The sequence below is a fragment of the Hylobates moloch genome, unplaced genomic scaffold (assembly GCF_009828535.3).
Source record: "Hylobates moloch isolate HMO894 unplaced genomic scaffold, HMol_V3 SCAFFOLD_11, whole genome shotgun sequence".
Classification (NCBI taxonomy): domain Eukaryota; kingdom Metazoa; phylum Chordata; class Mammalia; order Primates; family Hylobatidae; genus Hylobates; species Hylobates moloch.
This window is the reverse complement of record NW_026652286.1, coordinates 77,531,290-77,553,911: the sequence shown is the minus strand read 5'-3', so window position 1 is coordinate 77,553,911 and position 22,622 is coordinate 77,531,290. Positions and strand designations below refer to the sequence as shown.

Below are 22,622 nucleotides of genomic sequence, written 5' to 3'. Positions count from 1 at the left end.
TCTTTCTTTCTTTCTTTCTTTCTTTCTTTCTTTCTTTCTTTCTTTCTCTTTCTTTCTTTCTTTCCTTCCTTCCTTCCTTTCCTTCCTTTCTTTCTTTCCTTCTTTCTTTCTTTCTCTTTCTTTTTCTTCTTTCTTCCTTTCTTTTCTTCTCTCTCTTTCTCACTTTCTTTCTTTTCTTCTTTCTTTCTTTCTTTTACTTTTTTTAAAATTTAAGTTCTGGGATACATGTGCTGAATGTGCAGGTTTGTTACATAGGTATACATGTGCCATGGTGGTTTGCTGCACCCATCGACCCGTCATCTAGGTTTTAAGCCCCGTGTGCATTAGGTATTTGTCCTAATGCTCTTCCCCAGCTTAGCCCCCACCCCCGGACAGGCCCTGGTATGTGATGTTCCCCTCCCTGTGTCTATATGTTCTCATTGTTCAGCTCCCACTTATGAGTGAGAATATATGGTGTTTGGTTTTCTGTTCCTGTGTTAGTGTGCTGATTTCCAGCTTCATCCATGTCCCTGCAAAGGACATGAACTTATTCTTTTATATGACTGCATAGTATTCCATGGTGTATATGTGCCACATTTTCTTCCAGTCTATCACTGATGGGCATTTAGGTTGATATGATTATGAATATGTTTAACTTTTACTTTTGTCCAGAAAGAGGTTTATTTTCTTAGAATGTATTACTAAAAAGTAGAATTACTGGATCCATACATTTAAAATGTTTGATAAATTATTGCCAAAATTTTATGCCAGATTGTATGCATAGAAGAAATTCAAGATAATGACTGGTAGGTAGAGGAATTTTTTTTTTAAATCATTACTGATATAATAGGTAAAAATAGTCAGTTTCATTGACATGTCTTTTGTTATTGACATTATTTGACATTCTAACCACTTTATTTGCTGTGTTTTGGTGAACTATTTATTTTTTTAATTTTATTTCAAATGTTATATGTGTTTTCCTTATCAATTTGTATAAATCCTTTATATATGACAATGTATTAGCTCATATACCATTAGGTCATATAATATTTTTAGTTAGTTCTTTGACATTATATTTTATGTATGATATGTGATGTGGAATACTCACATTTTTAATAGAATCCATTTATATTTTCTTCTGTGTTTGTTTTTATATTTTCAAGCTTAAATATTGTATCACCACCTATAATTTCTTACAATTATATTAAATATATATTTAAATATCTTATTCTTTAAATTTTATGAATTCATTCTCTAAACAATATGATTTTTCAGTGAAATGTGAGATGAGGATATTATTGATTTTTTCCAATGAATTACCAGTTGTCAATGATACACCACTTGAATCATATATATAATCATATATATAACCATATATAATCATATATAATCATATATAACCATATATAATCATATATCATCATATATATAATCATATATATATACCAATTGTAACATTGTTTTTAATATTAATTTAGAATGTGTTATGGAATGGGTGTCTTGGAGGATATTTAAGAAAAATACTGGACATTGGTATCTACTTTAGAGAAACTTTTACTATGAGGGATTGAAACTCACTCAAACTAGCTTAAAGAAAAAGTTTTGACATAAGCATACAACAGGTAATCTCATATTCCTCCATTATAAAAAGCAAACCACAATTAGGTCTCTGGAGATACAGTCTAGAACATTGAAAATCAGGTAATCATTCTCATTGATTAGCATCTTCATTGTGTAATGACTCCTTTTGAATCATAAATTTTCAGATTACTAATTATGGTACTTTTAATAAATTAACTTATCTGACCCAGTTTCCAGGTATGAAGTGGGTGTACTAGTATCTGACTCATATTGAGCAGGTGTAATATTATGTGCATGTAGCACCTCCCTGTTGCACTGCCTGCCACACAGTGGGCAATTGTTCATGGTAGAGATAATTATCTCTACCATGTGTTACATTCACTGATTCATCTTTCAGGACTTATGCTGTATTACATTGCTAATTACTGTTTGATTATCCTCTTTAGCTCTTTCTTGTTCTTACTGTCTTTATTCACATACTGTGTGTGTTTCCAGGTAAATTTTATAATGACTGTATAAGTTTTCTGATAATTAAAATAGGGTTCTAATGGAATATAAATGTGTACATTTGTTTATCTAGAGCTACGGTTTTCACATTTATTGTCATGCATTTTTTAATTTTTGAGCAAATGTTTATATTTTTCTTTGTATAACTTCCTTAAATTTCTGAATCAGGATATACCTAGACAGTTTGTATTTTGTTACTATTTTGAATAAGAATGTTTTTCCTTCAACATTTCTAACTGATCAATGCTGTGGATGTAAAGGAAAAAAAAATGACAGATTCCTTAGATTCTTAAATATATATGTCCGTTTTCATGCTGCTGATCAAGACATACCCAAGACTGGGGAATTAACCACAGAAAGAGGTTTAACGGACTTACAGTTCCACATGGCTGGGGAGGCCTCACCATCATGGCAGAAGGCAAGGGGGAGCCAGTCATTTCTTACGTGGATGCGGGCAGGCAAAGAGAGAGCTTGTGCAGGGAACTCCTCTTTAAAAAACCATCAGATTTCATGAGACTCATTCACTATCATGAGAACAGCACAGGAAAGACCCACCCCCATGATTTAACCACTTCCCACCAGGTTCCTCCCATGACACGTGGGAACTGCGGGAGTTACAATTCAAGATAAGATTTAGGTGGGAACACAGGATAACCATATCAATGTGTAAATATTTATATATATACATATATACAGTTTTTGTAAATATCAAATTATATATCCATATTAGCAGCTTTATTGAAAATTCAATTCATGGATCTAGATAATTTTTTGTTTTATCCTTTGAAAATTAATTACTAAAATTTTATTATCCGCAAATTCTAGATTTGTTTCTTTCTCACCAATATCCACAGTTTTTATTTTATTTTCATACAGTTTTATATTTATTATATGTCTAGATAATATAGTCAATTAAAATAATGATAACAAATATTCTTAATTATTATCTTAATAGGAATTCTTCCAGTTTCCTGATTAAATATATTTCCTGTTGATTTTTAGCAAGCTTTTATATAATGAAATGTATGTTTACATTGCTATTTTTCATATGATTCATCTCTCAGTGTTATTTGAGGTCTTCATGTAGAATAGATAGAAGAAATCAAAAGTATAATCTTTGTATTTAGAATGCTTATATGATCATACTTGCCAGTGGTCTAATATGAAGCAGTGATTGCTTTCTTAGTATGACATCTTTGTAATGTAGGTTTATTTATTTCTCCTACACTTAAAATAATTTTGCTAATAGTTGATTTTGAAATCCCATATTTATATTTATAGATGGGATTCTCATCTTTCTTGATTTATTTTTCATTATTTCATAGGATATTTTTAATAATACAGTATTTTTAGGGAACTACAAATGATATTTTTAAATAAACCAATAATACTTGAACATGTTTTATACCTGAGTTCACCTATAAGTTAACCTATAAGCACATATAAAGGCCAGCCTAAGTTTAATCCTTAATAGTTACTATTAAAAACTATCAAAATGATGTAAATTTTTAAAATAAATTACCAATATATGTTTGCACGTGTGTAGTGATTATTTTAACTTTTCATCTAGATGAAGGCTTAGTTACGCAAAACTAAAAACTCTTTATTTTGTTTTAATCTTGAGAACATTGGCAATTTTGTAAAATTATCCAAACAGAACTAAAAATTATAAAGAGGGAAGTGAAAATCATCTACGTTCCACAAGATGCCATATGTTCTCTCATTTTCACCTTTCTGTCTTTCTTTGTCTCCTCACATACAAAGACATATACAATTAGAAGCATACTGTACAAGCCACTCTATGACCTGCTTTTTAATTTTTCTTAAAAATAATCACCTAGAATTAAATTGAGTAACAGATATGTGAAGAATAGGTGACATAAATGGAATAAATTCAGAAGCCTTGGGGATGACAATCTATGGTACAACTTGAGGGTGCCATACTTACATAATTTTCTGAATTTTCTCATCCCCTCTCTGTCCCACCTGCCCACTGCCACCAGCTGTCTTTTCTGTCACTCCTCTGTGAGTGCCTGCCTTTCAAAGGTCACCTCTTGGTTCAAGGTGGCTACTGGAACTACTGCCATTACTACTATTAAATACTCCAGCCAACAAGGAGGAAGAGAGGAAAAAAACACATTTGCCCTCCCTCTCAGGGAATCATTTATGCTTATAAGCCATTAAGCAGAATTTAGTAACAGAGGCCGGGCGCGGTGGCTCACGCTTGTAATCCCAGCACTTTGGGAGGCCGAGGCGAGCGGATCACGAGGTCAGGAGATCGAGACCACAGTGAAACCCCGTCTCTACTAAGAATACAAAAAAAAATTAGCCGGGCGTGGTGGCGGGCGCCTGTAGTCCCAGCTACTCAGAGAGGCTGAGGCGGGAGAATGGCATGAACCCGGAGGCGGAGCTTGCAGTGAGCCAAAATCGCGCCACTGCACTCCAGCCTGGGTGACAGAGCGAGACTCCGTCTCCAAAAAAAAAAAAAAAAAAAAAAAAAAAAATTTAGTAACAGAGCAACCCTTAGCAATGAGATGAAAAGTAACATATTAATTGCATGTTACCACATGACTAGCTAAATACTGGGGATTCTATTAGGAAAGGAAAAAACAATATTGGGTCTCAACTGGCTGCCTCTGCTGTGCATTGTTTCCACATTTAATAGCTACCCAATATTCCTTTTAATAGGTCTACTAGAATTTATTTTATGAATTTAGGTAATTTCTAAATTTGTTATCTTAAGAATTTCTGTAATAAAAATTCCCTTGTAGATATGTCTTTAAGTTTCTGTCTGATAAAATTATTGGAATAAACTCTCAGAACTGAAATAACAGAGTCAAAAGCATTAAATTTTAACTTTTCTATGTAAGGTATTGTTAACAGAATTGTCCAAATGGGCACTATCTGTGAGCAGAAGTGACAGGGCCCATTTATCTATAGTTTCACTAATGTGAATATATAGTTAATCTTTTTCATTTGTCAAGCCACAAACAAAATCACTTTAAATTTTAGTTATTTCCTTTATAAATTGGTTAAGCATCTTTCCATATGCATATTGGTCACTATATACAAGTTACATGTTAGCTGGTGTCTCCTATTGCCCACAGGTTCTACACATGTTTGCTTTGCACTTAAAGGAACTATCTTCTGGGCTACCTCTCCAAATTCAAACCCCACCAAGCTTTTCCTCTTACCTGCTAGGCACAGTCTCACTTTAGAATTTGCTACCATTACCATCACTGCCCAAAATAATACCCCTTCTCATCACCATACTCATATGATGTGCCACTGCACTTATTTCAGCCCTTATTGGCAAAATCTAATAAAAAGCTATCCGACCAAGGAAAAGTAGGGTTTGCAGAATTCCAAACCTGAGATCATAGAGCAAAGTATGAAAGGGTGAAATTAGAGTTGATAAATAATTGTTTAATGACTGGTACATTGCACTGCTGTGTCCTATGTAACTTATCAAAATCATTCTGTTCTTCTTAGTGTTACAGTAGCATTGCCACAAAAGCAGAATCAGATTGTTTGTACCTGTATCATTCAGAATTTGATCAGAGAAGCAGAATCTTCTGGAAGCTGTTTCAATGGTCTATGTGAAGCTGATGCTTCTTTGTGTATGACTGGAGCCTGTAGGGTACCTGACAGGGCAAGCAAGAGGTGAGTGAAAATAGACTTGATGGGAAGGAAGCAAGACAACCTAAAACCTGTATGAATCAGCTAAAAACCAAAAGACTGGACTAAACTCATTCCAGTCTCTCACTGTTGCTACACTTCCAACTTTGGAGATGGGTGTGTTCGGCAGAAGGAGCTAATGTTAAACTCATACCTGGATCTAAGTAATCATCTGGTTGAAGAATTGAGGAAGCCGAAGGAGAAAACTGACTGGACCCGCAGGAACTGTGGGCTTGGCTGTTTCTCCAGCCAACCACAAGAGTGGCGACAGACCTAACTTGCAACGTGGCTCGTGTTTTTCACCAGCCTTCTATGTCTAATAAAATATGGCTGCTGCTTTACTCTCATCTTCCAAATCTCAGGAAAAAATAGCTCCTGTGGCCTAAGCTAACCTGGAACTACATACGGAGGGAAATTCTGAGAAACTTAGTTTCAGCTTAGTTAAGTTGACACAATACAAAACTAAAACATTGGCCTGCATGTAGCACACTATAAATATGTACATATAAGTAGTCATATATATTGATCCACTGACTTCTCTTATCACTTCTACATTATCTTCTTAGATGAAATCATGTTATTTCATTGTATTCAATGTCATCTATATGTTGCTATATTCCCAACTTTGTATATACTCAATAGATTTGTCTTCTAAGTTTCACATCAATATTTAACAAATTGACAACTGGTATATTTTTGGGACATAATTCCAAAACTGGATTTATATTTGTCACGTCCTTCTACTCCTCAATTAACTCTTCTTTCATTTTTCCCACACTTCTTAGTGAGTGATACTTAAACAGAACCAAAAAACTTGGAGTTATCCTTGATATCTTTTTCTCCTGCAAATCCCACATAAAATCAGTCACCTAGTTCTGCTAATTTTCTCTCAGTTTCATCCATTTTTCCACATCCTGTGTGGTAGGCCCAGGCTAAGGCAAAAATCATCTCTCAATTGAACTATGACAAATGTCTCTTAATTCCTTTAAAAAATGCAAACTCTCTTTTGTCGGTCTGGAAAAATATTGGGGAATACGATGAACAAATTTTGCGATTATAACAGTAATCAAATTCGAAGAATTGGCTAATGGCATTATGTAATAGGATTTTGCTGTACTGTTGAGAATATTCAGTTCTGCTATAGAAGATAAAAAAAACAAATAGGATGGATGGAATTCATAAACAGTGCTAAACATGGACAATACTATGCTAGAAAATAAGCATGTGAGATATAGGCAAAACCCACAGGATAGGTTTATTATATACAATGAAAAAGAAGTAATTTGTGAGACATAGGTAGAATTCAGATGATTTGGTAAAACAGATACTAAGTTAGTAACCTGTATGACAACCAGAGATAGAATAAATAGAAAATGTGATGGAACAAAAATATGCTGCTTAGATGCAAAGGATGAAAAGACCCACATCTTGAGGATGCCACTTCTTCTTGACCAAGAACTTTATTAAACCTCAATTAGCCACCACTTGTTGACACACAGCATGGTTCTATTCTAGTCCTACCCAAGAAGTTCAAATAAGACACCCAGTTTGGTTCTGTTCTGGTCCTGCCCCAAAAGTGCAAATAAAACCAAAGTCTGTTCAACAAATGAATTGATGCTACTCTTGCATCAAGCACACTTTTCCTGCATCTCTCTGAAAGAGGAGGTTTGTGTCCTTGGCTCAGGATATCTTCCCCTGGGGCCCTTCTCTGTTTAGACATTAACTCTGGCTCTCATCATTGAACCAGCACCTGTGAAGGCTGATGTTTCAAAAGAGAAGCAAGATTTATGCACATTGTGAAACCTAGGACTCAGGGAATGTAGTCCTTTCACACTGTTTGCACCTATCTAAGTGAATTACCTTACCCCATTTCATTCTCCTTGTTTTTTGCTCAGTATTTTAATCAATTTAATAAGCCATGTGGTTTGGTCATTTTAATTTGGTCTGAAAACCTTTCTGTTCCTTGACCTCTGGGATAGCTTGCCAGTCAGTGCTTCCACTGCATCAAGGTAATTTCCCACATATTGCATTCTCAGCTAATGTAGTGTCTTTCTGGATTGAAAGAAGACTTGGGAAGGAGGCAAATGCTTCTCAGCATCATAATATTAAGGCTATTATTTTTCAAGTCAGGTCAAAGTCAAATTGATGGGATAAATTTATATTCCTTAATGAGACTAAACTATGTGTGCTTTAGAGAAAATGTAATATACTTGTAACTGGTGTATCTGCCTTTAAGTAATTTAGGAAGAAATCCATCTTTAATCTTTACTGTTGGAGAGAATAAGGAAGATTCCCCAACCCAAGGGAATAGATTCCGCAGATTTCATCAGTGTTAGCATAGTCTTGGCAGAAGAAGAAAGTCTAAGGCACCAGACTTTGAATAATTCAAGAAGGAAAAGAGAAATGAGGACTTTTATGATAGTTTAAGTTTCTAAAGAAAGGCAAGTAGAAATGTTGTTATTGAAAGTGGACCTCTGGAAGAAGACATGGATTTTGAAGACAAACTGAAATATTAAAAGTAATTGAAACTTAGATTCTCAAACTAGTGCCTATATCAGCAAGCACATACACTCCCCCCCCACCCCACCCCCACACACACACTGAGGCATGAAAACAGGAAGTCACACTTTTTTCCTTCCCTTCTGTCTTATTTTCGTTTTACTTTCATACCCCTTGATTCTCAGAACTGCTTAATCCTTTTCTGGAATTCAGTGTATCTTTGGTCTGAAATGGCAATTCTCAGCAAAATAACATTCTTATTTTCTGATTATTTCAGAACTAGAAAAGCAAAGTGGTGGCCTTCCGAGATTTAAGAAAAAATCATATTGTTTATTTCTAGTCTCATGCACTCAACCAATCACTCAACTCAACACTTCTGACACTAGATGTATGGGGGTCTTTCCCCACACACCAAATAATTCTCCGGCAGACACTAGCTGGGTTGCCTATAATTCAATTTAATTCTGACACTATCTAGATAGATAATGGGATCTGGATAGTGTCTGATAAGGTTTGGCTGTGTTCCCATGCAAATCTCGTCTTGAATTGTAGTTCCCATAATTTCCACGTGTCATGCGAGAAACCTGATGCGAGGTAATTGAATCATGGGGGCTATTTTACCCATGCTATTCTTGTGATAGTAAGTTCTCATGAGATCTGATGGTTTATAAGGGGCTTCTCCCTTTGCTCGGTTCTCATTCTCTCTCCTGCTGCCATGTGAAAAAAGACATGTTTGCTTCCCTTTCTGCCATGATTGTAAGTTGTCTGAGGCCTCCCCAGAGATGCTAAACTGTGAGTCAATTAAACCTCCTTCCTTTATAAATTACCCAGTCTTGGGTATGTCTTTATTAGCAGTGTGAGAATGGACTAATATTGTGTCAGATCCCACAAGTTAAAGGCTTATTCCCATAAAAATTTCCCCCACTTCAAAGGCCAATTGCAAGTAGTAGGTTATCAACAATACTTCCTACTAACCAGCTATAAATCATGTTTTGCATTAGTGGCTCACAGAAGTCAGAGAAACAGTTTACTTAGTGGCTTATTAGTTAAAGATATAACCAAGGATACAGATGAACAGCCAGAGGAAGAGGTACATAGGGTGAGGTCTGGAAGGATAGCTTCTGTCCCTATGGAGTTGAGGTGCACCATCCTCCCAGCACTCAGATGTGTTCACCAACTTAGAAGCTCCTGAACCCCATAGTTCAAAGATTTTTATGGAGGCTTCATCATGTAGCCATGACTGATTATAAACTCCATTTGCAGCCCTTCTATTCTCTTTGAGGAATGGGGGGGTGGGGATGAGAGCTCCAAGCATATAACCACGGTTTAGTCTTTCTGGTGACCAGCCCCATCCTAAAACCCACCAAGTCACCTCATTACAACCAAACATACTTCTATCACCCAGGAAATTCAAAAGGATTTATGACCTTCAAGTGCCAGGACCCTACATCAAAGACCAAATATTAGAACAAAAGATTAACCTACCACCTTTATCTACAGTGTTACTAGGAGCTTTGTCTCAGGAATCAGGGCAGAGACTAAACATTAGAACAAAAGATTCTTTTAGCACCCCTATTGCTCAGAAAATTACAATAGTTTCAGGAGTTCTGTGCTAGGGACTGGGGTTAGAGACCAATATGTGTATTTCTTATTATTTCACTGATCTTCTTCCCTGTCTGAAGAAAAGTACAGAAAAGAAGATGTTCCCTGAGCATGAGAAAACAGGAGACCAATTTTCCTAATTTTTATTCATTGGGCAGCAAGTGATATCTTCACAGGATAACAAGTGGCAGAAAGGAGAGAGTCTGCTAAAGTAATATTAGATATCCCCATCTCTTTTGCATCCTCACCAACCCCACTCCTGCCTCTGATTCATTCTCAAAAGAATAGCCTGAGTGGTCTTACAAAATACAAATCTTAAAAAAAAAAATCCTTAACAAACCTTTCTGATGCTGCTAACTTCGTTTTATATCATTTGTTTTCTCTGAACCACATGCAGACAAGCAGTTTCTCACCTAAGGGCCTCAGGGCCTCCAGGCATTCACATGTTGTTTTTTTCTGCTTGTAATACAGTAATTTTCCTTTCATTGTCCATTGGGCTAATTCATATGCCTTCTTCAGCCATCATCTTAAGAGGCACTTCCTCACAGAGGACTTCTCTGATCCCCAGTCTAAACTGGATATCCTGTTATTTACTGGCATAAAAATGAGATTTTAAAAAAATCCTTCAATGTACTTGTCACAAATTGTAATTATATATTTACCATTTTTTTTTGTTTAATGTCTATCCTTTCCTAAAACTATAAGCATTTATTAGGGTAAATGATCCCCTTTTTATTCTCATCTGCACAGAACCTACCAAAGTATATAAAATAGAATTCGTGCTCAGAAATACTTATGGAATGTAATAAATTCTCAAATAAAGTGTATGTTCCCAAAATGTATATGGATTCATCATGTTAAATATACCAGAGATTAGGCTAGATGGGAAAGAAATCAAATCATTTATAGACAAGAATTTAAATATCTTTTAGGATTCAAGTTCAAAGTGTTTTATTGTCATGGCAAAAGAGTAAATGACCATGATTAGATGCATTTACTCCATTATATTTTCAAGAGTGCTAAACATTAATCAGAACTTCCAAATAATCATGTTTCTCTCCCTTCTGTTTAATTGTGAAGAAACTAAGAAGTCCACACCCTATTCAGATAGTTAGAAATAAGCAAAACTCCTTTACCATTAAGTTGGTGTCCTAATAGGATTTTGAATATCTTTTGCCTGAAAGTGAGGCACTCTCCCATAATAGCACCCTTGCCCCAGTTGCATTCACAGACTCTAATATGGTAAAATTATTTCATAGCAGAGAAGAGCATGAATACGATAGTCCCCCCTTATCCGTGTTTTGTCTTCTGTGGTTTCATTTACCTGTAGTCAATTATGGTCTGAATATTACAGGATTTTGAGAAGGAGAGAAAGACCATATCTATGTAACATTTTTACAGTATCTTGTTATATTTTTTATTTTACTATTAGATATTATTATCAGTCTCTTACTATACCTAATTAATAAATTAAACTTTATCATAGTATATGTATAGGAACAAGCACCGTATATTTAGTGTTCAGTACTATCACAGATTTCAGGCATGCACTGACAATCGTGGAACATGTCCCCCAAGAAAGATAACAGGGAAAACTGTGTTTTCTAAGCATATGCCCCTCCAAAAAGACGAAGAAGAGGCCAAACTGATTATACGCAACATATCCTTATTTCACAGATTAGATAACTTGCTTTCTTTCCCATTATGAGGAGTGAAAAGAAGGAGAGGAGAGAGTGCAGAAGGCCTCCTCCGAGTGTGGCTCTGTCTGGGTAGTAGGACTGATGCCTTCTTTGTAGGCCGAGTTACAAATTCAGGAAGAAGGAGACCATGGTTTTGCCAACTTTCTTCTCTTTTCCTAGATATTTTCTCCTCCTCAGTTTATAGTTTAAACACTTCTTCCTATGAAAGAAGTGACATAGGAAAGTCTATGTCACTTCACCTAAATCCACAAATTGCTACCCACTACCATTTACAAAGAAAGTAAATGAGAAAAACGTAACTTTTAAAATCTAAAGGATTGTAAATTATACGAAGAAGAAAAAAATTGCATAACACTCTATACACAGAATTAAGAAAAGTAAAATAATGGCATTCAAACATTTTATCCAATTTTATAATATTAAAGGAAAACATAAAGAAGCAAAAAACCAATACAAGCAGCTTCGTTATGTTTAAGAAAGTAAGTGTGTGTGTATGTGTGTGTGTGTGCGTGTGTGTGTACAGCAAGGTTTCTGATTTAGCAAATACTAAGAAAAGCAAGTTAGTCTTTCATTCTTTTTTAAACAATACCATCACGAAACTCTTGTTTTTCATCCCAGTTATCAACAGCTTGAAAGTAGCTATGTTTGAACCTGGACCATTCTCCAGCTCTTTTTGTTTGTATTATTCATGCCTACCTAAAGGGGGAGCACAGGTCAGAGGACACGTCCTGCTCCCAGGCCATACCCACTCCCAGCTGCACCCTTACCTATGGCCTCGCATGGTGATGATGCCATTCTCAGTAGAGAAGGCGTCTAAGGGCCACTCTTGGATGTTCCAGCTCCAGACTTTGGTAGGATTGGACAGGAAGTTATCAATGGCAAAGCCAGGGGCACAAGGAACCTGAAGCTCCCAGCTCTTGAAAGTATCTGGTTAGATAGTCAGAAAGAAGCCCAGCCGAGGGAGCAAGCTGTCGCAGGAAAAAGAAGAGTGCACTGATTGGTTAACAAGCTAAAATTAATACTGAAAGATTCAGTGTGTATTAGGCCTTTTTTATGTTGCTATAAAGAAATATCTGAGGCTAGGTAATTTGTAAAGAAAAGAGGTTGAGTTGGCTCACACTTCGGCAGGGTGTACAGGAACCATAGTGCTGGCATTTTCTTCTGATGAGGGTTTCAGGAAGCTTAAAATCATGGTGGAAGGCGAAGCAGGAGCAAGCATGTCACATGGCAAAGGTAGGAGTAAACCAGCGAAGGGCAAGGTGCCATACACTTAAACTACCAGATCTCATGAGAACTCAGGGCAATAACTCACTTATTATGAAGGAATGATGCTAAATTGTTCCTATGGGATCTGACCCCCATAATCCAATTACCTCCTACCAGGCTCCGCCTTCAACACTAGGAATCACATTTTAACATGGGTTCATGTCCTTTGTAGGGACATGGATGAAGCTGGAAACCATCATTCTCAGCAAACTATCACAAGGACAAAAAACCAAACACTGCATGTTCTCACTCATAGGAGGGAACTGAACAATGAGAACACTTGGACACAGGAAGGGGAACATCAGACACTGGGGCCTGTTGTGGGGTGGCGGGAGGCGGGAGGGATAGCTTTAGGAGATATACCTAATGTAAATGACAAGTTAGTGGGTACAGCACACCAACATGGCACATGTATACATATGTAACAAACCTGCACGTTGTGCACATGTATCCTGGAACTTAAAGTATAATAAAAAAAATAAAGAAATTTGGAGGGGACAAACATCCAAACCATATTAATTTATACACACACACACACACACACACACACACACACACACACACACACATATATATAAAATGGTATATAAGACTGAGAGATCCATGCAAAAGCTGGTATAGCCATATATATCTTAGATGAGAAACGGATTGAAAGTGAAGGGGGAGACCAGAAAATAGAGGCCATATGGGACCTAAACTTTTTAACTTGTGAAGGTTGCTAATTTTCTGCCCAGGGAAATGTCCTAAAAGGGGTCAACTGATAACCTTTTATTAGTTAAACTAGGTTCTAATACAACAACAACAAAAAAGTTTTCACTTGTTGACCAAAGTATCAGGTATCAATGCTGAATTACACACTGTATCAACAGCAACAAAGACAAGTTATGGGGAAGGAGCTTTGCACATTGACACAGACTGAGGAGGAGATCCTGTGCCCCAGTGTCCTTTCTAATCCTAGATTACAGCAAGGAAGTATGACCAGAGCATCCTGCACTTCCACACATGGCCTAGTTCCACTTTTGGGTTTGTGTGTTTGCATGGGCATGCGCACCTGTATTAAAATTTACATAACCTAGAATTCACTCTTTATCCATGTTAAAGTGCACAAGTCAGGGAGTTTTAGTTTATTTACAATGTTGGACAACCTTTATCACTATCTGATTTCAGAATATTTTCATCACATGAAAAGAAAATGCCTTGCCCCTTAAGCATTTGCAACCTGTTTTTTCCCTCCTTACAACCTTTGGCCACTAATTTTCTTTTGGTCTCTATGGATTTTTCTATTCTAGACGTTTTATGTAAATGGCATCATATAATACATGGCCTTTTTTGTCTCGCTATTTTCACTTACTGTAAGATTTCCAAGGTTCATCCATTTTGTAGCATGTACAAATACTTCATTTCTTTTGATGACTAAATAATATTACACTGTATGCACATATCATAATTTGTTTATCTGTTGATCAATCACTCTTTGGCTATTGTGACTAATTCTACTATGAAGATTTATGTGCAAATGTTTATTTCATTTGAAGTTATGTTTTTATATTGAATATACATGTTCAATTCTCTTAGGAAATACCTAGAAGTGTAAAATCTGGGTCATACGGTAATTCTATGTTTAACTTTTTGATTAGTCTATTGCTTATACCAACTATTATCATTTGCCCCAGGCAGTAGCAACTATTAAATTTGTCTTTAAATGTTTTTGTCGTTAAGTAGCCTCCTCAGACCTGAGAGAGTTCTGAGTTAGGAAAAACAAAGGCAAGCCCTTTGAGCCAGGCTTTCAAGGAGCCATCACACAGGTTAAAATAAACGACCACAATTCTTTGAAAATAAGGCCCACCTTGGACCCTCTCGTGCTAGTTGCTCATACCAGGAATAAAAATTGGGCTTTTCAAGACTATCACCAAGGAAGTAACTGAGGTAAGTTAAAATGCTACAAACATCTCCTACTGAGATTCAGCTGTCTTTTCCTTAAGCATTCTAAAATAGTTCATTCTTACAGTTTTTGTCAGTGTATTTATTAATTATTGGGGAGGCAGATTTTAGAGTTCTTTACTTTGATATTTTTACTGACATTGACTTGCTGTACACATTTTTGTAACTTCCTTTGAGTCTATACTTGCTTTAAAATAAAAAGTTAAAAATCCCCAAATTTTTCATATATATGATAAATATTGAATAAACAATGGGTAATAAGAAATAAAATAATTTTAGTTACGACTCAGTATGTCCCACTAGGCTCACTGAGAGAAGGGAGTCTTTACCTCAACCCAAAAGGATTGATTACAAATCTCTTCTATCCTTTCTCTCCCCTAAACTACATTCCTTACATACACCCTGAAACACAACATTATAATTTCTATTTCTAATAAACTTCAAATCAAAACCACAATGAAAAAAATAAATACCACAAATTAAGAAATAAGAAAAAACTACTATTTAGAAATGATTTGCTTTTGGATCCTTCCAACAATCAAAACAATAAACTAGAAGTATTTTGTCCGTTTTCTCAAAACATTTAATATGGCATTGTAGCATAAATACATTATGTTAATTATTATTAATTTAATATAGATTTATTCTACTTTTTCCTTGATATCATGAGACATGAAGTATCAGTTATTATTTTTAAAGTAGGTGAGCGTGGCTTTAATTCAAGTGCAAAAATTATAGATTTTCATCTCTGCAGATGGTAATAAAAAAGTAGGGCATACATTTTTAAAGGTAAAAATAGGACAGTTTGAACACAGCAGTTAACTCAGCAGCTTATCAGTATGTTTTTATTTTATTTCCTTTTGAAACAACGTTGTTTTCCATATTTGTATGAGAAATATTTAAATTGTAGTTTGTTTAAAGAGGCATTTATTTCAAGTGGGTAGTAAGTGCTGATTCTGCAATTATTGCTAATTAGAGAATTTTCAAATTGCCTGAAGTGTTGAGAGCCTCATCATTTTATCATTATTCCTTTCTACTTTTACTTCAAATTTGTGAACTGAAAAATACACTAAACTAAAATTAAACTTACAAGTACATAATAATATTGCTAAACTTTGTCTTTTAGCCACAATATATTACCATATTATAAACTTTCTGTGTTTACAGTAGAGTTGGTACAAACTCAATAGTGACAGCTTTTATCTCAGTGACTCATCTATGCTAGTTCATTGGAAATATGTAAAGGTTATTTGTGCTACTAAATTTTGCTGTACCCCAAACAAACAAACAAACAAAAAACAGTTTTCACTTCAAATATGAATTTAAAATATATGTTTGAAAATTAAATCACAATCTATATTTTAGCAGGGAGAAGACATTTACTTTAGATAGGACTTTCATTTTTATTTTCACAGATTGTATGTTAATTAAAATAACAGTGACAGTAAATGGTAATAATTATTATTATCCTTTCTGTAACTTCATGGAGAATCACATAAGGAACAGTGGTACTAATGAGGGTCAACTTATGGATAAGTCACATGGTAAAGTGCTTTCCTTAAAATTTCTAAAAATAGGAAAAATAAGTCAAAATGGTTGAATCAAAGATGGGGAATTAATAAAGATTACTGCGTTCTCCCTTAGAGGATCTCTGAGATTTTGTCCTTATTATCACAAGTTGGGCCAGCTCAACTTACATAAAATATAGTCAGATGATATGGCTACTTCATATTTAAAGCCAATCCAATTCTCATATTAGTAAATATCTTTAATTATTTAATTCCCAACATTTTAGTAAATGTAATAAATAGTTCATTTTAATATTAATTCCATTTACTCAGAGAACTGTATGAGATATTGAGGGTTAGGGAAAAGAATAAGAAATGACGTGTCTTATCACATAACATGAAATTTAATGGATTTGTTTATGAAACTACATGAAATTTAAGGTAAACATAAAATTTTATAAGTGAAGGCTGTATGTTAACACCATGGGGCAGGGTTTTTTATTTGTTTGTTTAGTTTTTTAAAAATGCTTTGTTTTCTTCTATGTGTTCGGTACCTGGCATTTAGCAGACACTCAATACATGTTTGTTTAATCAGTGAGGTTTCACGTTGGAAAGAGTTAATTGTATCCATTGAGATTCTTAAAAGACTATTTGGTAAAAGTTTTATTTTCCACATGTCTTATAAAATTAAATTATACTCCCAAATAAAATGTGAAGGCTGGTCAATAATACAGAAAAAGGAGCCACGCTCTTACAAACATCACATAAGGACAAGACACTAAACATAAGTAAGGAAGTACTATGTCACTTTCAATGAGAATTGTAGAAAGCAACAGGAGCTTTTGAATATTGCATGCCATTCCTCCACTTTTCCTGCATTTTCTATTTAATTAGAGCCAGCTGGCCTTTGTATAACTGTTGTGTAACTATTTTGCATAACCACAGATTCTTCTCGTCTGTTATCTCTTGACTACGGTCAGCATTTCTTTGACTTTAAAATTCTAAGACTCCTGCCCATTCAATAGCTTGTTGCATTTTACACCCTTCATTTTCTAATTCTCACACATTTCTAGAACTACTGTTGTGTGACTTCTGTCATAATTACTTCATGGGAAATGCTCTTGACAGGGACACCAATTATTCATAAGCCAAAGTAAAAGAAGTGTTTATTTAACTTGTTTCAAGCAAATATCATTGCAGATGTTTCCCTCCTATAGTCTGTATTCTGAGGCAATTTATTCATAGATTCCTCAAAAGCAGGCTCTTCTCCTGCAACTCACTTTCCATTTGGCTTTCTCAATTCCTCATTTCTAGCCTCACTTGCGATGCTTTACACACTTTATCTGGAATATCTTATTTATTTCTAAGGATTCAGTGTTCATGTATAAGGCTATGACTCCAAAATCTGTATTTCCTGAGCTCTATAACCATAAACCCGACCCTTCATTCAATGTCACCAGTGGATGTATTACACTAACAACATGTTCAAATGTGATGTCAGCCCGTTCCTGTGTAGCTAATTTGTAATGCATATTGATTTCTCCATTTAGTGAAGGGTACTAGCATCCAGCTCATTGTCAAAGCCAGAAACAGGGAGCTCTCCCTGACTTCTCCCTTATTTTGTATATCCACATCAAGTCAACCTGTAAATCCTATATCTCTCAAAACTCCATGATTTTCATCTTCTTTTCTATTTTTTTTCTAGCTTTATTGGGTATAATTGACAAAAAAACTGTATCTATTTAATGTGTACAATAGAATGGTTTGATACAAGTGTACATTATGAAATGATTACCAGAACCAAATTGATTAATATATCCATTATCTAAGATCCTTACCATTGAGTGTGTGGGGGGATGGGGAGAACATTTAAGATCCACTCCTTTAGCAAATTTTACACATATAATACTGTATTAACTATATTCATCAAGTTATAGATTAGATCTCCAGGATTTACTCATCCTGCATAACTGACACTTTGTACCCTATGACCAACATCATTTCATTTTCCTACACCCCAGACCATGAAGACCACCATTCTACTCTGCTTCTGTAAGTTGGACTTTTTTAGTTCCACATATGAGTGCGATCATGCAGTATTTGCTTTTTGCGCCTGGCTTACTTCACCTAACAAAAATGTTCTCCAGGTGCATCCATGCTGTCACAAATGACAAGATTTCCTTGTGTTTAAGATTTCTTTGTGTTTAAGATTAAGCATGTAAAGCATGGTATTCTGTTGTGTTATATATATACACACACACACATATATATATACACACACACATATATATATACACACACACACACACACAAACACACACACACAGCCTATATACAAAGGGTCATTTAACTGGCCAACAAAAGGCATTTTTGACACTCAATGTACATTGACCCAGGTTTCTGTATACATACATACACATTTACACACATGTATATATCTTAGCCATTCTAACAGTTGCAAAGTAATATCTCATTGTGGTTTTAATTTGCATTTCCCTAATTAGTAAGGGTAAGCATTTTTTCATACACCAGTTGTCCATTTGTATGTCTTCTTTTGAAAAATGTCTATTCTGCTCCTTTGCCCATTTTTTAATCAGTGTATTTGCTTTCTTGCTATTGAAATTTTTAAGTTACTTATACATTTTGGATAGTAAACCCTCATCAAACACATGGTTTGCAAATATTTTCTGCAGTTCCATTGATTGTGTTTTCACTCTGTTGTTTCCTTTATTGTGTAGAAGATTTTTGGTTTGATATAATCCCATTTGTCCATTTTCACTTTTGCTGCCTGTGCTTTGAGGTCATATCCAAAAAAACATTTCCCAGATCAATGTCAGGAAGCTTTTTCCCTAAGATTTCTTCTAGTATTGTTACAGTTTTGGGCCTTTAATCCATTTTGCAATGATTTTTTAAATACTGTGTGATAAAGACCCAATTTCATTATTTTTGTATGTGAATATACAGTTTTTCCAGCAGGATTTATTGAAGAGACGATCCTTTCCTCACTGTGTGTTCTTGGTACCTTTGCCAAAAATGAATTAATTATAAATGTGTGGATTTATTTCTAGGCTTTCTGTTTTGTTCCATTAGTGTATATCCCCATATGTACGGCAATACCATGCTGCTTCAATTACTTTAGCTTTGTAGTATATTTAAAAATCAAGCAGTTTGATGTCTCCAGCTTTGTTTTTCTTGCCATTCTTACGACTTTGGCTATTTAGTTTTTTGTGGTTCCATGTGACTTTTAGGATTTGTTATTTTTTTTTATTTCAGTGAAAAATGCCCTTGAAATTTTGATAGAGATTACGTTTCTGGGTAGTATGAACACTTTAACAATATTTATTCCTCTGACCTATGAACAGAGGATATCTTTGCATATATTTTTGTCTTCCTAAATCTTCACCAATATCAGAATTTTCAGTATACAGATATGTCATTCATTTTATTAAATTTATTGTCATGTATTTTATTATTTTTGAGTGGTATTTTCAACGAATTTTTTTCTTAATTTTTTTTTTGGATAGTTTGTTTTTAGTATATAGGAATGCAATTGATTTTTATATGTTGATTTGTATCCTGTGACTTCACTGAATTCATTTATTAGTTCTAACAGTGTTTTGGTGAAGTCTTTAGGATTTTCTTAGTATAAAATCATGTTATCTGCAAACAGAAAAAATTTACTCCATCCTTTCCATTTTGGATGCCTTTTATTTCCTTGTCTTACCTAATTCCTCTAACTAGGACTTCCAGAACAATGTTGAATTGAAGTTGCAAGTGGGGAAATTCTTGTCTTGTTTTTTGATCTTAGAAAAAAAGCTTTCAACATTGAACATTGAGTATGATATTAGCTGTGGGCTTGTTGTGTTGAGGTACATTTCTCCTGTACATAATGTGTTGATAATTTTTAACATGAAAGGATGTTGCTTTTTTTTTTTTTAGTAATTTCTTTTATTTATTTATTTATTTATTTATTTATTTTTTAAATTATACTTTAGGTTTTAGGGTACATGTGCACAATGTGCAGGTTTGTTACATATGTATCCATGTGCCATGTTGATTTCCTGCACCCATTAACTCGTCATTTAGCATTAGGTATATCTCCTAATGCTGTCCCCGCCCCCCCCCCCGACCCCCACCCCACAACAGTCCCCGGAATGTGATGTTCCCCTTCCTGTGTCCATGAGTTCTCATTGTTCAATTCCCACCTATGAGTGAGAACATACGGTGTTTGGTTTTTTGTCCTTGCGATAGTTTACTGAGAATGATTTTTATCAAATACTTTCTCTGCATATATTGAGATGATCATATGATTTTCATCCTTCATTCTCTTAATGTGGTGTATTACATTTATTAATTTGTGTACACTGAACCATCCATGAACGCCAGGAATCAATCCCACTTGATGACAGTATATCAGCCTTTTAATAGTTTGTTGAATTCAGTTTGCTGGTATTCTGTTAAAATTTTTGTATCTATGTTCATGACAAATATTGGCCTGTAAGTATGTTTTTAAATTATTTATCTGTCTGGCTTTAGTATCAGGGTAATACTAGCCTTGTGATATGAGTTTGAAAGTCTTCTTCCCTTTCTTTTTTTTTTTTTTGGAAGACTTTGAAAAAAGATTGATATTAATTCCTTATTAAATATCTGGTAGAATTCATCAGTGAAGCTATCAGGTCCCAGGGAGGGGAAAAAAGAAAAGAAAAGAAAAAAAAAAAAAAAACACCTCAGCTTCCTTCTCAAGCAGGGAAAAGAGGCAGGCAGGTAAAGTCACTCAGCTGTGCTGCTTCATCTGGGATTTAACTGCTTCCTGTTCCTACTTTCAGGACTAATATCTTTCTCTCCTGGCCAGGCTTATTATCCATTTCTGATTTTATTTATTTGTGTCTTCTCTATTTTTTCTTAGTCTAACTAAACGTTTTTAAATTTTACTCGTCTTTTCAACAAACTAGCTATTAGTTTTGTTCATCTTTTGTTTTTATTCTAGTCTCCATTTAACTTATTTCTACTCTAATCTATCTTATTTGCTTCCTTCTGCTAACTTGGGCTTAGTTTGTTTTTCTTTTTTGGTTTCTTCTTTGATCCATTAATTATTCAAGAATGTTCATTCATTTCTACTTATGTATACATTTTCCTATTTTCCATTTTCATTGCCAACATTTCCATTAAAGCTAATATTATTTATCTCAAGAATACTCTCATATATTCTTACTGGACACCCTGTCTCTATATGTTTTTCTGCTTTTATACGCTAATCTTTTTCCACTCTCCTTAGGGTAAAATATTTACTTCCAGATTTGATTATAAAGTCTGTCATAGTCAAGCCATGACTTGCCCAGTCTCTAGCCACACTCTACCTCTTTCTCTATGATCTCGTCACACTCAGTACCCTTCATGTCTTCATTGTTCTTTCTTTTTTGTGTGCATTCAATACATCTCTGTGTGGGATGGCCATTTGATGTGCTTCTCTGCTACCTTTTAGTTTGGATAACTTCTTACTATCATTTTGTTCTTAATGTCAACTTACTATTTCCTGGTAAAAACCTTCTCTGAAACTACAAATTAACCTATAGGGCATTTGGGTGTTAGCACCTGCATGTCCCCTATTATAGCATTTATCACCCTCTGTTTTAATAGTTGCTTACTGGTATATCTGTGGTTATAGTAAAAACACAAGGAAGACAATGTCCATTCCTGCATTCATTACTATTATAACGTCTAGAACAGAATATAGTTTCAATAAACATTTGTTGAACAGATAGATACCTTAGTGACAAATGGATGAATAAATAAATGTTTTCTTTTCATTAATTTGTACAGAATTATCTAAAATACACATATAAGTATACATGTGAGATTAGTGTAATAAGTATTATACTGATTTATGTATTAAAATGAAATTGAAAACCTTATATGTCTGAGGTATTCTTCTATGTGCTGCAGAAAAAAAATGAGAGAGAGGTAATTTATCTCTTCCCAGAATATAAATATTAATTATTAAATGCTGATCAATAACATGCTTATGAAACAGTACATTTTACTCTTCTAAGACTGAGCCAGGAAAAAATTGAATTCCTGAACAGACCAATAACAAACTCCAAAACTCAATTAGTAATAAATAGCTCAGCAAAAAAAGCACAGAACCAGAAAAATTCAGAGATGAATTCTATCAGACATACAAAGAAGAGCTGGTACCATTCCTGCTGAAACTATTCCAAAAAAACTGAGAAGGAAGATTTCCTCCCTAACTCATTTTATGAGGCCAGCATAATACTGATACCAAAACTTGGCCAAGACACACACAAAAAAGAAAACTTCAGGCCAATTTCCTTGATGAACATCAATGCAAAAATCCTCAAAA

The 22,622-nt window shown here is 34.7% G+C and overlaps 1 long non-coding RNA gene across 1 annotated transcript in view; it reads left to right on the top strand.

Moving 5' to 3' along the window:
- Positions 1 to 22,622, top strand: part of LOC131384600 (uncharacterized) — a 34,373-nt gene that overhangs the window by 372 nt on the left and 11,379 nt on the right. The window lies entirely within an intron of this gene.